Below are 18,382 nucleotides of genomic sequence, written 5' to 3'. Positions count from 1 at the left end.
GTGAGGATTTCTAAAAACCAAAACCAGTATAATGAGGACTTGTGTATCCACCACATAACTGTTAAAAATCCATTCCCTTGAGGTGTTCCTCTCTGAGTCTTTGTTCCATTGCCTTCACCCCACAGATGTGACCATCATCTTCAATTTGGATTTATTATTTCCTTGTTTTTCTATGTAATTTACTTTTATGTTTTTATCCCAAACAATCTGTTGTTTAAATTAATGACAGTTTGAAGCATTTTAATTCCACCGAATCATACTCTCTCCCTTAGAGAGTATTGTACTCTCTCCTCTAAGGGAGGGAGTATGATATACACTCTCCATATATATGTATATATGTACACACAGAGAATTTTTTGTCACTCAAAACTATATATACATGTGTATACATGTATATGTACACATATATACACATCTATATATACATATATAAAGATATATACTTTCCATATATACGTGCACATATATACAAAAACAATTTTTTGCTCCTTATAATTATTTTCCTGAGGCACAATCGTGTTGTTGTATTTAGCTTCAATTCATTTATTTTCTCTGCTGTATCAGAATCTATTTGCAACCACTTGCAACAATTTATTTACAGATTCTACTGTAGGTGAATGCATAGCATTTGACGAGGTAATTTTCTATGGCCTCTTTCATATTCAGGACATTTTTCATTTTCATTTATTTCATTTCCACAAACAAGAAGTCATTGCATTTTGAGCATTTTTAAATTGCTGTAGAATTGCCACTCTAATATTACACCCACCCTGATTCTCTGTGTCCTGGCACCCTTCCATTCCAAGCATACATGTTCCATCACCTGCTGTACCCTGCTGGGAGCAGTGATGTATAAGAAGACTGAGGCTAAGGAACAGGATGATAGTCAGGAATGAATCTGAACAATCTGTTGATGTTAATATTTACTTGCTTTCTTTTTTTCCTACTTTTATTTTTAACTTGCTTGGCTCTAGTTCGACCTCAGCATAAGGCAAAATCCCCTGAAGTAATACATTTAAAACAAATCTAGAGAATAAACAAAACTGACCTTCATGCAAAGACTCACAATTTTTACACTTATTACCAAAAGTCAGAGTTCTCTTATTCCAGAGGTCACTGAGTAAAGTGCTGCCTGTCAAATTCTCTTTCAGCACTGTTTCCATCATTTCCTGGAGATAAAATATGGGAAACAGGAAGTGTAATGAAAGTAGGTGTGGCTCCTTGAGAGGCAGGCACTGATGTAAAGGAAAGTGGTTTTATTCAGGTATTGGCCACCTGGAAGATGGGGAATCTCATGTTTCAAAGCCCATCTCCACATCTCAGTGGAGGCAGAGATTTTTATAAGGAAGGAAAGGGGGACAGAACAAAAAGATCAAGGGAGAGGATTGAAAAGTTCTCTACATGTAGAGAACAGTCCATTCCAATAAAGCAAGTGACGATCCAGTGTGCATCATCCTGGTTTAGTCATCCTGGCTTCATGCCATCCTGGCTCCATGGGCGAAAGTCAGCAAATCTTCTGTAGCTGGGATGCCTGAAGGTCAGTGTCTGTATCTTTTACAGTTAGTTCCTAGGATTTTCCCCATTACTCTCCCCTTCCCCATCCCTCCCACTTCTACAGTCAATTCCCCACATTGTCTGTGCCCATGAGTCCTCTGTTCATGTTCTTTTGTCTGCCCCTTCCCTTTCTTTTTCCCATTGTCCCCCTCCCCCATCCCCTATGGTCACTGGCAGTTTTTTCTTTATTTTCATGTCTCTGGTTCTTTTTTGCTCATTTTTTTTTTTGTTTTGTTGACTAGGTTCCATTTGTAAGTGAGATCATATGGCATTTGTCTTTGCCTGCCTGGCTTATTTTACTTAGTATAATGCTCTCCAGTTCCATCCATGCTGTCATGAAGGGTAGGAGTTCCTTCTTTCTTTCTGCTGCATAGTATTTCATTGTATAAATGTACCATAGTCTTTTGATCCACTCATTTACTGATTGACATTTAGTCTGTTTCCAGCACTTAGCTATTGTAAGTAACATCGCAATGAACATTGGTGTGCATAGGTTCTTTAAATTGGTGATTCAGGATTCTTAGAGTATAGTCCCAGCAGTGGGATCACTGGATCGAAAGGCACTTCCATTTTTAGTTTTCTGAGGAAATTCCACATTGTTTTCCATAGTGGCTGCACCAGTCTGCATTCCCACCAACAGTGTGCTAGGGTTCCCTTTTCTCTGCATCCTCTCCAACACTTATTTGTTGATTTGTTTATGATGGCCATTCTGAGCAGTATCTCACTGTGGTTATAATTTGCATCTCTCTAATAGCTAGTGATGTTGAGCATTTTTTCATGTGTCTACGGTCCCTCTGTATGTCTTCCTTGGAGAAGTGTCTGTTTCTATGATTCTTATACAAACATGCTGTTCATCTACAAACCACATATTAGAGTCAGCACTTAAAGAAACAATGTCAAAAGAATGGTGCGGTGGGTTGCAATTTCCCACCAGTAATAATTTTCCACTGTTAAGACAGAGTGACAGTGTAGAAATGAACACTATTCTTCCCTATCCAATATTTCAACCTTTCCAAAAAGAAACTGAGGTGAAATTCCCATCAATAAAATGAAAGACACTAGAAATAGCAATTTCTATTGGACTCCTGAGTTTAAACATATATTGAATTTTTAAATCTGGTCATAATGTGATTTTCATAAAAATTATCAGCTAAGCTAATCTTGCATAAAAAAGTGTGAGCTGAAAGTGAAGGGCCCACTAATTTCATTCCGTAACAGTTGCTCATGTTAACTAAGAAAAAAATTGTTTATGATGTAAAAGAGTGAAATTTTATCTTTATCAAATATTCTGCTGTTTTCAGTTTCAGCAAGTAGTATTTTTAAATAAATAAAATGTCTTGATGATAACCCATTTGAATTCATTTAGTCTGTTGCCTTTTTCATATATAAACTCACAAAGCTTAGATACTAACATAATTTACTATGTAATTTCCTGTGGATTTATCTGCCTGGCTGGGAGTACCTGCATTTTGTTCTTTTTATCACTTGTGTTTCACAGGGGTAATTGCTATTGCCAACAAAAGGACAACTGGCAGCCTTTTCCTGCTCTGTTTTCAAAGATTTTCTGAGAAAGGAGTTAAGTCCTTGGGATGATAGTACCTTATAAAATGTGTAAGAGCTTATTGTGAATCAGGAAAGCACAGTGCTATCTTGGGGAGAAAGTGAAGGAAATTTATATGGGAGGTTAGAAAAGGCACTGGGTGGCTGAGTGGCTACACCAGTCTGCATTCCCACCAACAGTGCATGAAGGTTCGCTTTTCTCCACATCCTCATCAGTACTTGCTGGTTGTTGATTTATTGATCATGGCCATTTGGCAAGTGTGCGGTGATATCTCATTGTGGCTTCAGTTTGCATCTCTCTGATGGTTAGTGGCATTGAGCATCCTTTCATATGTCTATGGGTCATCTGTATGTCGTACTTGGAGAAGTGTCTATCTAGGTCCTTTGCCCATTTTTAATTGGATTGTTTGTTTTCTTGCTTTTAAATTTCTTTATAAATTCTTTATAAATTTTGGATATTAACCCTTATTAGATGGATCATCGGTAAAAATATCCTCCCAATCCATGGATTGTTTCTTCATTTTGTTGGTTTCCTTTGCTTTGCAAAAAAATTTTTAGTTTGATATAGTTCCATTTGTTTATCTTTTCTTTTGTTCCCTTGCATGAGGAGATACATCAGAAAAAAAATATTGCTATGAGCAATGTCTAAGATTTTAGTGCTCATGTTTTCTTCTAGGATTTTTATGGTTTTAAGTCTAACATTTAAGTAATTAATCCATTTTAAGTTTATTCTTGTGTGTAATATAAGAAGTTGGTCTAGTTTCATTTTTTTCATGTCTCTGTTCAATTTTATGTACACCATTTATTGAATAGACTATTGAATTACTTCAAACAATTAAAAATGGAACTGCCTTCTGATCCAGTGATTCCACTTCTGGGAATTTATCCAAAGAAATGTGAAACACTTATTCTAAAGAATGTATGCAACCTTGTATTCATTGCAGCATTATTTACAATAGCCAGGATTTGGACGCAGCCCAAGTGCCACATGCATTCACTCATATGAAGAATCTAATGAACAAAGTGAACTAACAAGTAAAATAGAGGCAGATTCATAGATAGAAAGCAAGCTGACAGGTATCAGGGGAGGGGAGCTTTGGGAGCTGCTGGGGGGTGGGGTGAAAGGACTGTGAAAAAAGGAAAAACATGAGCCCTGGCTGGTGTGGCTCAGTGGGTTGAGCTCTGACCTGCAAACCAAAGGGTGGTTGGTTCAATTCTCAGGCAGAGCACATGCCTGGGTTGCAGGCCAGGTCCTCAATAGGGGTGCAAGAGAGGCAACCACAATTGATGTGTCTCTCTCCCTCCCTTCTCCTCTGTCTAAAAATAAAATAAAGTAAAAAATAATCATTAAAAAATTTTTTTAAAAAACTCATGGACATGAACAACAATGTGGTGATTGCCAAGGGAGGGTGGGTGAAGGGAGATGAAGAAGCATATAGTGGGGATAAACAGTGATGGAAGAAGACTTGATTTGGGGTAGTGAACCACAATACAGTGTATAGGTGATGTGCTTGGAATCATGGACTTGAGACCTGTATGATCTTGTAAACCACTGTCACCTCAATAAGTTCAATAAAAAAGTGAAAAAGAAAAATAAAATGGTTTGAGATTTTAATAACAACAAAAAAGAGGAAATAATTAACCTTATAGGAGAGAAAACATGGCTCATATCTTAGGTCATCATTGAGAATTTATGATTTGTCTTTATTGGTTGATTTACTGTATTATGCTTGTCAGAAATAAATGCAATAAAGCCAAAATGAAAATGCCTTACATTGCACACTGAGCAATTTAAATTTACATTTATGTGCTATTTATTTTTTAAAAAGCACACACACAATCTTCTGTTTTGGTGTGAAAGGCTGTCATGCCGTGTCTAGAAATCTGTAATACTGTCCTCTTGTACCATATGGGTTTCAGTTCTGCAGATATTTATGTCTCTTGTAAGAAAATGAGCAAGGGAAGAGTCTAATTATTTTCAGGAGAACACCAGTCTTCTTTCTCCACCCACTTCTGATATCTAGCTACTGGGGCATTACTTTTGTTAAATTATAACATTACAATGAAAAGCAAAAATAATTATTTTTCCTGTCCTGTGTCTGTGACACACTGGCAAGTTTCTCTTTCTTTGTCCATATAAATAGAATGTGCTATTAAGAGAGTATAGCCTTAAAAATGTAGCTAGCGTATCAATTTCTCATAAATGAAGGTCTTAAAATTAATGAGTATTCAGACTGCAGTACAACCCATGTTTGTTAAGCTTGCACAGAAGTAGGCAATAGGGCTTACTCATCTTAAGAGAGAGCTAATGGCAAAACAGGAGTAGGGCATTTATCATGGTTGAAAGGCCTTTGGCTGGGCCAGCAGGCCTGAGCAAGGGTGCAGAGGGACAATATGGTGCACACTGGACTGATAAGGTATGTGGCTATGAGAATGCCCTGGCTCTGCAGCTGTGCCACTCTACTGGTGGGGTTACACTGACCTTGGGGTAATGACAACCTTTCCACTTCCATTTTCTCATCTGAATAGTGCTGTAAGCTCTATGGGACATATCTATCTACTTCACAGGATTATTATAATCACTGAAAATATTACTGAAAGATTTATAAGCTTTTAAAGTTATATTCATTCTAAAAATAATAAAATTGTTTGTGTTTACTTGACCTTTACAATGGCAGAAGTATGGTCCAGATGTTTTTTAGATGGTAATGATGCTCAGAAAGTCTATGACTTATCAAATGTCAGATTTAATGTTTTGGGAATTTCATTCTAGAGTAATCCCTATGACTCCTATTTTAAAGATGTTTAAAAATAGAGCTGATTTTTGGGGGGTGGGTATTTGTTGATGAGTATATATTAGGCAGAACTCTGTTGTGGTTGTGAGTGACAGAAACCCAAAACAGCTTAGAGGAAAAAAACAACAAATAAATGTATATATGTTTGTACAATTGGGTATTCAGCCTTGAAGATGGCATCGGCGATCCCCACCTCCTGGCATTTACACCACTGTGTAGACCTCTCTCTCATCACATCAGGGTTGCTCTGTGTGACCCATAGATGACAGCCCAAGGGATGCTTTGTGACTTCCCAGGATATATTCAGGAAGGCACTGCAGCTTTGACTTTGCTCTCCCTTGGATTGCTCACTACAAGGGAAGCGATCTGCCATGTCATGAGGATGCTCGAGTGGCTCTATGGAGCTATCCATGTGATGAGGACCTGAGGCCTCCAGCCTCCAGACATGTGGGTGAACAAGCCCCTGTGGAAAGAGTCCTGCAGTCCCAGATAAAGCCTCAGATAACAGTCCCCGCACTGACATCTTGCCTGCAACCTCGTGTGAGATCCCGTATCAGGCCACCCATCTCATCTTCTTCTGGATTCTTGACATCCAGGACTGTGTGAGATTGTATACGTTTGTCATTTTGAGCTGCCATATCTTAGGGTAATTTATTATAGGGAAATACATTCCTAATAAGTCCCATAGTAGAACTCGCTGAGGTTCATATGGATTCATACATATTCAAAACTCTGATCAGAGTTACACTTCATTTTATCTCTCGACTCTATATTTCTCCATGTTCTTTTATTCTCAGACTCTCTCCCACTGGGGTAAAATGGATGACCACTGAGAGAGTCAGGTTCCCATCAAATTTACAGCTTTTAATTTTAAATAAAAACAGCATAATTTATTTGTTACCCATTGGTAAATAAAATCATATACAGGATGGGAAATAATAGCACTATTTAGGACACATACCACCCAGACTAATTTGGCTATCGCCCAATTGGTTAAAATAAATATTTTATTATTGTATAGTTCTAATTATTTTCTAACTTCGATGATAGTTTCTTCTTTCACCTGTGAATTATTAAGAAATTTATTTAAAACAGGTGCCATAGTAGAGTACATGGAGGACAAAATAATTTCAGTAGGACATCGGGGAAACTCTCTAAAATATTCATTATTTGTACTGGGCGTTGAGGAATAAAGGCTTTCAGAAATGACTCTCGGTGGAAAGGTTATTTTGGCAAGAGCACTCATCTAGAGACTGGAAGGCCTCTTGGGAGTTTCCAGAGGGACTCAGACAATGAGCTCGAAGCGGCGTAGACCATAATCTCAACACTCCTGTGCGTGGTTTAGAAGATGTTTGTGCAAACACAGGATTTCTGATAAGGAATCTTACATGAGTTTCGCATATAAGTCTTATAGAAACCCCTTTATTTTAGTTTTAGGCTGTACTGAAAATTTCCATAAAAGTGAGCCATGTTCTCTAATTCAAACTTCTTTATACTGCAAGGAGAAATGAATTTATTTCAGCAGCCACATAGTTGCACTACCTCATTTGGAAACATTTGAAGCTGATATTCATCCTACTGACACAATTACTTCGTGTGTGTTTAGGTTTCCAGTCTGCAGCAATTGGGGAGAACTTAGCGAAACTGTCAGCATTCCTTGAGACTGAGGTGATGAGAAGAATCCTTTCAAAGGAGTGCGTTGAAGTTCAGAATGAAAAAGGGGTGGGGGAGGCAAGGATTTATATTTTTGTTGTAATTTTTATTCAAGCACATTATTTTGTGTCAGTGATAATTTTTTAAAAAACATTTTCAGTTTTGGTAGATTCCTTCATCTTTGGCTCCTGTCATTTCGAGAGTATTTTATTTTATTTTATTTTATTTTATTTTATTTTATTTTATTTTATTTTTCCAGCTCTGTTATGAAGCACTTCTTAAGCAACAGTAAAGCTTTAGCTGAAGGTCACCTGTGTGTGCTTTTCTGAAGCAACTTGCCTAGTGGGCCATGCCAGGGTAGTGTGGCGTGGTGAAATGTGCCTGCTTTCCAGTGAGGCTCACCTTTCTGCTCTCTGGTTCTGTGCCTGAAAAGTCATATAATTTTCATTAGCACATGGGTAAGATGAAGCTAATAATTAATCCTTCTACACACAGTGGTGGGAGTTAATCGTGCAGGTTGATCTGAGCAGTCTAACAGAGTTCTGACTCCTGGCAGAGCTCCATTTCCTACCCATGACTCTCTCTGAAACGCCACAGAAAGGCTTTCACTCAGCCTTACTGTGCCCTGGGCTAGTCTCCCTCTTGAACCTTTTTCTGTTCTTTGAAATGCCTTTCAAATCCACCGCCTCCCCTACTCCACCTTCTCACTCTCCAAGAGGTTGCAAACATGTATCTTTCCTGCAACTCAATGCTTCCTTCATGGCACTTGGCACCATTGGCAATTTTTAGTCATTGGTGTGATTATGGGTTTATAATTTCATGAGGATAGAAATCAGGTTTTTCTCACCATTGTTTCATAAGTAGTCTCTACATTTTATCTGGCACTTAGGAATCTCAGAAAAATACCTGTTGAATCTGTATGAATGAAGTGGAAAAGCAGAGCTTTTAAATCCTAATATAAGGCCCTTCCACACCTATGTGGACCCCATCATAGCTGGATATTGAGAATACTGGGGTCAGATAAGCTGAGATCTGCTCTGCCAGTTAATTAGCCAAGTGATCTTTAGACAATTTAACCTCTTTGGAGCTCAGTTTCTCAAAAACTGAGTTTCATTACCTCATTCTTAAAAATGGGGTAATACAGTCCCCATAGGATATTTTTGTATGAGGTGGGCACAGACTGACATGTGGTATGAACGCCATAAATGATAGTGTTAAATATAGGCAATGATAAGTTAATAGTAGTACTAATGAAAATAATACTATACTTAAAAATAATACTCTAGATTGAACATAAGAGCTCTGCTCTTTGTTAAAGTTAAGAAAATTTTCTAACAATAACTAAAATTTAATATAAGGCAATGATATTTTTATTTAATTAAAAAATGCAGCCCAAGATTGTGCTTTGAAGAAAGTTACTGGTAGGACCAACAGTCAGAATGCTTTGGTAACTGACAGAGTATGTTATCCTAAACATTTTGAGGTAAAGTGTATTTGAGGAACAGTCTGAGTTATTAATTTCTGGTGAAAGACATGAGCATTAACTCCATTTTACTAAAGATAGCACTAAGGAATGGCAAGTCAGATTGCAAACATTTGAGAACTGAAGACAGAGCATCTCATTCTCTCCATGACCCTGCTTTTTTTTGCAGGTTTATGAAGCTACGTGTGCTTAGAAAGGATTAATTTATGGCATACTTTTGTCTCTATATTGAGAAGCTCTTGGACAAGAAGGAGCCATTGATCGATTTTCTCCTTCTGCCAACTTCTACCATTATCTCTGTCAGGTGGACTGATGTGGCTGACAAAGAAGCCCTTTGAGAGGCTTATGAATAAGACCAGGAGAATTTTTAATAACAGAAAGACTTGCAGGCTGGGGAAAATGTTACCAGCAGAAGGCATAACTCACAGTCCACATGAGAAATCCTTGGTTATGTTGGGACCTGGGGTTACCCACACAAGAGGGAGAATACACATGTAACTCGAGTTAGTTACTAACTTCCTAATGAGAAAAAATGTTCATTGCAGAAAATCTGTCGAACAGAGGCGACTTTCATAAAACTTGGTATGCAGCACGCCTTATAATCTTCCAACTGCAGAGGAACCACTTTACAATTTATCGTATAATTTGATTACACAGTGATATATTTGTTAGACAAATTACAAGTCTAATTAAAAGGCAACCTTCAAGTCACATGACTACTGATTTACATTTCATTTATTTGATTCTGATGTATTTGTAGAGATAAATTAGATATAATTTCCAGGTAATAAAACTTAAGTGGTGTAAAATATCAAGGTTACTAAATCAAAAATGAATAGATAAACTCAAGCACAAACTGGGTGGTGTGAGCCATTGAATGAAGTGTTGTGTATCAGTCAGTTCAAAAGCAATGCTGGGTAGTTCACCTTTTGTGTTATGGACTTGTGAGGCCTACGTACATCTCCATATTGGCCTCAGTTTCTTCATCTGAAAACAAGTTGTTTGGATTTACTTTCCAGGGTTGTTTTCATTGAAAATGAATAAAATAAGAAAGTGCTCTGCATTTCTAAGGAGACGTGATGACAGCTCCTAATGAAGCTGTGCACCCTAAGCCATCTCGAGCCAGAGAAGCTTTTGTTTCCATATTCTAGAAAAATCCATGACTGTAGAATGTGTGTGTATCTGAGTCGTTTATCCTGTTGCCTGCATTTGAAGACCATCTGCAAACACATAAATTTTAATTTACCATAATATCAATGAACATCTGACATATTTAAATATATACACACATATATTTAAATATATACATATATATATAAATTCTAAGCTAACGGTTAAATTAACTTTGTTAGAAAATAACCTTCTATTTATATAACCAAAAACGTGTTACTTTTCGGTTATTCCAAGTTCAGTGACCTTTGAATTACGGCATCACTGTTTTTGAAGTTAGAAGGAAGACTGTCAGGCAGACGGACACCTGTCAGTGTTGATATCCTTCATTCTAAGTCATTAACGAAGTTCACTGCTTAATTTTTAAAAAAATGTTGTGGCACCGATAGGTTTGAACTAATCAACCTGAACATGGGCAAATCCTTTAAGTTTAAACTAGTTCGCGTGAGGGTAGACTGCGGTGGAGTGAGGAAGGGAGCAGAGTTAGAAGATGAACAGTGACTGGAACAAGGACATTCTAGGCAACTGCCTTCTATGCCTAGGGAAGTGTGGGCACAGCTGTTCGTCTAGCTCCCCTCGTGTGTGTGTGTGTGTGTGTGTGTGTGTGTGTGTGTACACAAGTTAAGGCATTTTAGAGGATGTTTCTTTTTCTCATCCTGGTCTACCTGTGGTACTGGGAATCCTACATGTAAGGCAAGCCACGTGGTTACTGATCTTCTCATCTGATGTTTGGATAAATGTGACTTTCTGTATCTTTTATAAAAGGTGTCTTTTTGTCCTCATTTCTCTGTCCCGCCGGAACCTCCAGGCTACTTACATGCATGAAAATAGATTCTCTCTCTGTCTGTAGTTAATCTTTTCTCTGCTTTTTTGTTTCTAGTAAATTATGCTCCTTGAGTTTCTCTTTAATCTGCTGTAACCACCCACCTTTGTGATATATTTATTCCTTCAAAAAAGCTGGCACTTTTCTATTTTTTTACACATCAAGCTTCTCTTTAATAGAATTACTTCCACTTATCTTCACATTTTATTATCAGTTCTTGTTTTATTTCAATCATCGTGCTTGTTCTGTCTTCTAAGATGAGACCTGGCTGGTACGGGCATTAGCAAGTTCGGTAAATGTAGCGTAAGGTGGGAAGCTGAGATAAGCTGCACTGTGAGTGTCTCAGAGATCCTTTTTTCTTTGTTACACTTTCTAAAGTTAGATTAAAGTGTTTTCCTTTTGAAAGCCTCTTCAGTAAAATCATTCAGGGAGAATAGTTACACAGTTATCAACTTGAGCACTGAGCCCTGGGGCTCTAAATTCTCAGATACATATGCTAAAATGTATTGAACAATCTCTGGAAAGAATAAGTGAGACCTAGGAATTGTATTTCTGTTCTTGCCATAATAGCCCTACAGCTGTGAAAAGTCTCTGGGTTGTAGTTTGTTCATCGATAAATTAAGATGCTAAGACTCAATCTCCAATGTCTATCCCCGCTCTAAAAGAAAATATAATTGGATTGATGTTCTGAATTTATCACTTTAATTTTGTAGTTTCTACAGATTTTTTTGTAGTAAAGAACTAAATAAGATTGTAATTTTGCCCACACTGTCATGTATAATAAATGAATATAAGACCTAATGCTGATTACTGACCAAAACATGGAAGGTGAATGAATTAATTAGTTGTTTTGACTGAAATATCAAGCTTTAAAAATAATCACACAACGTGTTATTCTTTATCACAATTATATTCACATGGAAATGTCAGCTAAACTGGGCTTAAAACATGAATAATGACAGTCAATATATAATACATGAGGTATTTTAACTTCTTATAAGCTACCTGTGAATTTAACTGATTTCTTAACTAAGAGAAAAGAAAAAAATCCCTTTGACTTATAGCTTGCATTTGGCCTTGATCATGGTATATGTTTCATAGCCTGCTGCTTCATTTTGTGCCTCCTCTTATTGACATGGTATAAAAGCATAGAGGGGAATATGAACAAGCACAGCACTAGAAATTAAGAGACCAGTATTTACTTTGTCAACCATGGACTATGTAACCTTGAGAAAGTCACTTGACTTTTCTGAACTCTAACTTATTTGTAAAATGAAAGAATTGTACTAAATGGCTTATTCTTGGCTTTATGAAGCAGTCAATTTCCATTTTAATGTGACCATTTGCTCTTTATGTTATTTGTTAATTTTCCCCTTTACTTGAATGCTTGTTCCTTTCAAAGGAGATTGCTTTGTGAAATATATTTGACATCAAAGTATTCTGTGTTAATATTAATATTCTCTTCACATTCCATTTGCAAGAAAAAAAATTATTTTTGACTGTAAATTGGAAATGATCACTGTTTTCTAAGTTATTTGTACTATTCAGTTATGTTCTCAGTTTAATTTCAAATTAATTTGTGAATATTTTTGCACATTAGTAAATAAGAATAAATGTTAATATTAGTTTAGAATCTATACATTCCCCTCAAAAGTCAACTTCTTCCAAATACTGGAACCAACTGTGTGTGTTTGTTTAACTTCAGATTTCCAACAAAGGCACATTTACTAATGTTGACAACCAAAAGTTCAATTTCATGATGTAATATAAAAACAATCCACATCCAGTATGTTAGTGTTTCAAAGAGCTAGTTAACTTTGATATGCTTGGTTTACCTAGAAATCCATTTTTCATCTGCAGAAGTTAATGGTAATAATAATAAATATTTTAGGTCCTGGCTGGTGTAGCTCAGTGGATTGAGCGCAGGCTGCAAACCAAAGCATCGCAGGTTTGATTCCCAGTCAGGGTACATGCCTGGGTTGCTGGCCATGGCCCCCAGCAACCACACATTGATGTTTCTCTCTCTCTCTCTCCCTCCCTTCCCTCTCTAAAAATAAATAAATAAAAAATCTAAAAACAATATTTTACTATGCTAAATACTGTAAACACATTCTTATTTAGTTTTTGTAACAATCATATTAAGTAAGGGATAAACATTTCTAAATTTACAGGTGAGGAGATTTAAGAAACTTGCATGAAATCAAGAAAATAATTCATGGACTTATAATGCATTGTGGTGTGGCATGTTGAGATGAATAACCTATTAGAATAGCTTAAGTGATTTGCATGTCTTTTTGTAATGCAAATTAGTTTACAGGAGATTGGTGAGGAAATTATGTCAACATAAAATGGGTAAGTGAAGTTGGCTCCTGTGTATTTTTTTCTAGTGTATAAACATTTTTGAAGCATACAAAAACCAGCATTTATATAGTTAAAGAGAAAATTTTAGCAATATGCAGAGGTAGTGAATGGTCTAGTGGTTTCCAGAAGCACAAAGTTATTTCGTGAAGCTTCTGTGAGTGAACAAGCTGTGAAGATATTTCTCTTATCTGAAGAAAAACAGAAAGAAGACAGACTTTGAGAGATAAATAAAAAAGATGCAGCTTCTTGAATCCCATTTTCACTTCTAATCAAATGAGATTCTGTTGAAAGCAAATATATTAAAAAATCTACATCTCTAAGCAGGATCAACTGACTAAGATGCTGGATGCAAAACTTCTGTGGCTGTTTAACTGTGCAAAGATTTTTTAAGTTTTTTTATTATTTTTTCAGTTGTTTTTGTTGAGAGAGAGAGAGAGGGAGAGAGAGAGAGAGAGAGAGAGAGAGAGAGAGAGAGAGAGAGAGAGAGAGAGAGAGAATGCATTTAGTCGTGAATTCAATGGTTGTTTCTTGTATGTGCCCTGACTGGAGATCAGACTGGCAGCCTTGGTGTATTGGGACCATGTTCTAACCAACTGAGCTATGTGGGCGGGAACTAACTAGACAAAGATTTTTATTACCAAATATTATTACTTTTGCTACGTTTTCCCAATAGCTTTATTTTGTTTTGTTTTATCTTTCTGCACAGTGAAGAATGCAACCATTGCAGCAGCAGCAGCAGCAGCAGCAGCAGCAGCAACTTTCTGTCACAGTCTCTGCTGCATTCATATTCATGACCACTGAGCTCAGCTGATAAATGTCATGTTTATGAGATTACTTCCTACTTCAGGGCTTCACACTGTTCTATGGCTGAAGTCTGTATTCAGTCCCTGATGAAATTAGAAGAAAGCACTATGTAGATGAATTAGTGCATATTAGTTATCACTAATAGAGAACTATTTTAACAAATGAATAATTTTTAAGGAAGTCTACATTGTAAGCAGCAGATCAAGTGAAATACTTTTTTTTTCTTATTAAAACAAGTGTAGCAGAGGCATTAACAAATTTTAAATCACCATTATTGCCCTGGCTAATGTGGCTCCGTGGATTGAGCACCAGCCTGCAAACCAAAGGGTTGTACATTCGCTTTGCAGGCAGGGCACATGCCTGGGTTGTGGGCAGGGTCCCCTTTGCCCACCTCCCCCAGCCCCGCACTCCATTCCCTCTGTATTTTTCCTTTCACATATTAATTCCAGATTTCATTGTTTCTCTTATTAATGAATATACATTTGAAGATAGTTGCAATTATTGCATGCCTAATATTGACATCCGTGTTTGCCCTTGTTCGGTCATTTACTTTATTTTTTTAACTTACAAGGAGTTTTATAATGTATTAGTGATGTGAGTTATAAAACCCTTATGTGCTGTTTGGTATTTGAATTGTTCACATTTTTTGTTATGCATAATGAAGAAAACATAAAAATATTTTGGTCCACATAGCTGTCTCCCAATTGTTAAGTTATTTTCTTAGAACATATGATAAAAATGTTTATTGGAGAAATAAATATTAAACTATTTATGGTAACTGATATATTTTATATTGTTTATCATAATGGGTATAAAGTTTAGAACTCCAGCAATATGGAAATACACTTGTACCACAATTTTGTCAGCATTCATTTGACATTTTTATTTTCAAAACTGGTGAGAGATATAAAACAATATTTCAATATTGCTTTTCTTACTATATGTTGGATTTACTAGACACTGGCCATTTTCCTGTAGAAATTGTCTATTACTTATTCATGAGGGACATCAATTTTTATTTATTTATATTTATTTTTTATTATTGTTTATGCTGCTACAGTGGTCCCAACTTTTCCCCTTTGCTCCTCCTCTGCCCAGCCTGCTCCTCCCCATGTCATTAGTCAATCTCCACACCATTTACTTTTATTTTTTAAGGCTACAGTTACACAGGATTCTCTATCTCTTCTCTGCACTTCCCTTTCTCTCTGCTGAAGTCATCATGTCTCTTTTTCCTGGCAGTCTTTCCCTTCACGTCCTAACACGTGTCCTGCTCACTTCAAATGCCATGTCCATCCTTTGTCTTCTCACGGGCACTTCTCCCTCCTGCTGCTGTGATTTCTCCCCTGACCGCATGGGTGCTCTATCTTGGGATAAATCATGGAAGATCTGAAGACAGAATTTGCGTCTTACTCATCTATAGTCTCCTAAAAACAAAGTACTGTTTCCTGCAACTAGTAGGCCCTAAGTAACTGTTAGTTGAATGAATAAATTACTGTTCTGTGAGAGGGGGAAGTGATTGTCTTTCACGCAATAATTCTACAATGGAAAGAAACTGCTTTCATTTCAAATTCATTATAAATTTATCACCAAAGAATTAAATAAATTATACCCTTCCTAATTTTCTATTTCTTTGAACATATGATTTCTTGGAACATTATGTCTTGTACATGAATGACTTGCTAGGTGACATTTTGCTTCCATTTTTTTTTGTCTGAAAATGAGCTGATTTCTGTTAGAGATTCTAAGGCCGTCTAAGGTGGCCTCACCTTTGGTTTCCATTCTGCTCACCAAGCTTCTGGGTTTCCCATTTGTCTGTCTCCTTCTGAGTCCCTGATGTCATATAAGTCCTGGTCTACAAAGAACACACGTCTGCCTTTCATGAGCCTACCCTGACCCTCTTCTCCCAGCCTTCTATGAGCCAGCCTCCTGTTCTATATGTGGGTACTTTGTTTCACATATATACACATATATTTGCTCTCTATGCCCTGTTCTAATCACTTATTATTGTCTAATCATTTATTGTCTGTTGCCTTAGTCCATGAATATCACATAATGCTGTACTTATTGGAATAAGCTTGCCTTTATCATCTAAAACTTCGGTTTACCCCTTAGTACCTGCCCTGCTTCAGTTGGCAGCACTATTTTTGGATCTCAGCTTCTCCCAGTTTGCCCTCTCCCACTGTACTTAAGAAGACCATATCTGCAAGACATTTGAGTCTAGAGGTGCTTAAAGTGGGAGGGGGGAAATGGGATCAAGGACTTTGCTTAATAGAACTCATTGTCAATGTGTGTTTTGTACTGATTTCAGGGCTAGTGTATTCTTTTAACATTCACAAATTCCAAGATAGAAGATGAGCTTTTCATTTTTTTGGTCATTTCATGTAATACACTAGGGATAACTTTATTAGGTAGTCTAATGAGAGAATTGAATGTGCTCAGTTATATTGGCAAATACCTCATAGAACTATTGGAAACTTCTCCTGGAGAGGACTTTTGATTTCCAGGATGTGAATACAGAGCCACTCTGATTTGTTGAGTCCAGTCCAGCCAAAAGCAGGCATCAAGGACTACTCAGGTTGCATCAGAGCAAAAAACAACTGGCCTTTAAGCAGCATTTTTTCAGAATGTTGCTTGGATAACTATTTTTAGGGGATGCAAATGAGCATTTCAGGAACATAGAGTTTCTACAATAGAATGTATTTGAGAAATACTGGGTTAAATAAAAGTAAACACACTTCTTTATTGAAGAATGCCTTATGGACTTTAATATATGAAAGTGCAGCATGAACCTCTAAAAAGGAATATTTTGCAAAGCATTTTTTCAAGTGTTTTTGACCACTGACCCAATTTTTAGTCAATGAGCATCACAAAGCATGAGTGTTGAACACTAGCCTAATTTGGGACATAGATTTAAGGGACCCATTTGATGCAGTGTTCAGAGGCAGAGAAATCATTTGCAAACATGGTTACTAACTAAAGTAAATAACATGTGTCAACAAACTTAATGAATGGCCTAATGGTCATGCAAATGTTTTCTTGAGCTTCTAAATTCATAATCTCTAAAAACAGTGTTTTTACTGAAGTAATTAGAGTTTGCATAATTAAAATCTCAAGTTTTAGGTCTGGTGATAGCTTTTGTGCTCAATACTTCATATTATGGTACAATCTTGCTATCCCAGAGGTATGTTAAGCCTTCAAGAATAATCTATTTGCCCTTTTATACATTAACTGTGTATTGTAGGGATTCATGTCCTTGGTAGCTTCTGGGAACTGAGTTTTATGGCAACCTAAAGTTAGAGGTATCCTGAAGTTTTTAAGTTCTCTTTAAGAATACAGTGGAGGGGGAGAAGACAAGGAAGACAGAACTGCCCTGAAATTTTCCATTTTCTCCAAACCAGTTCTATGCTCCAGGAAGTCTGTCAGACTGCTTGCGATGTGGTACAATCTGAGTTACCACATCACCAGCTTACTGTAGGTATGGTAATTCCCAAAACAGAACCTGGTCTATATGGCATTTTTTGTTTCAGAGCCTCTGACTACTGACTGTAAATTAACCAAAAACCAGTGTTCTTCCTGTCTCTAGTGTATACACCCAGTCATGTTCTGTAACTCTTTTCTATGATAAAAAGGACTTCCTCTTACTATTCAACAACAGAGGAATAATTTGGAAATCTAAGATTTTAACAAAAGCAATATATTTTTTGGATAAGATGGTTTAATAGAGACTGGGAGAACTAAAGAAAAGAGTTTTAGGAAAATGTGTTGCTTTTAATATAATAGTTATTGAGTGCTATGTCAGGTACTACTACAACTCTTTTATATGCATTAACTCATTTAATCTTCACAATGCCATAAGTAAAGTGTTGTTATTGTTCCTGTCTTCTAAGGGAGGAATCTGAAGTGATGAAAGTTGATATAACCTTCCCAAGGCCACATAGCTAGTGGTGAGAATGCCAAAAGTTGGATGTAAGCAGTCTTCATCCACAACTGACACATCAAGCCTCCAAACCACAGTGCCTCTCTCCAGCTAAAGTGAAATACTATTTACTAAAACACACTGGAATTGAACATGGGGATGGATAAGATGTATGATGCTATTTTCCATTTTTAATGAATTAGTTTTACAAAGATATTTGTGGCTTTGTTCACGCTCTATATCTGCTTACAAATTTTCAATGA

Source organism: Phyllostomus hastatus, unplaced genomic scaffold, assembly GCF_019186645.2.
Source record: "Phyllostomus hastatus isolate PE091 unplaced genomic scaffold, TTU_PhHast_1.1 phas_contig_40, whole genome shotgun sequence".
Classification (NCBI taxonomy): domain Eukaryota; kingdom Metazoa; phylum Chordata; class Mammalia; order Chiroptera; family Phyllostomidae; genus Phyllostomus; species Phyllostomus hastatus.
This window is presented reverse-complemented; position numbering follows the sequence as displayed.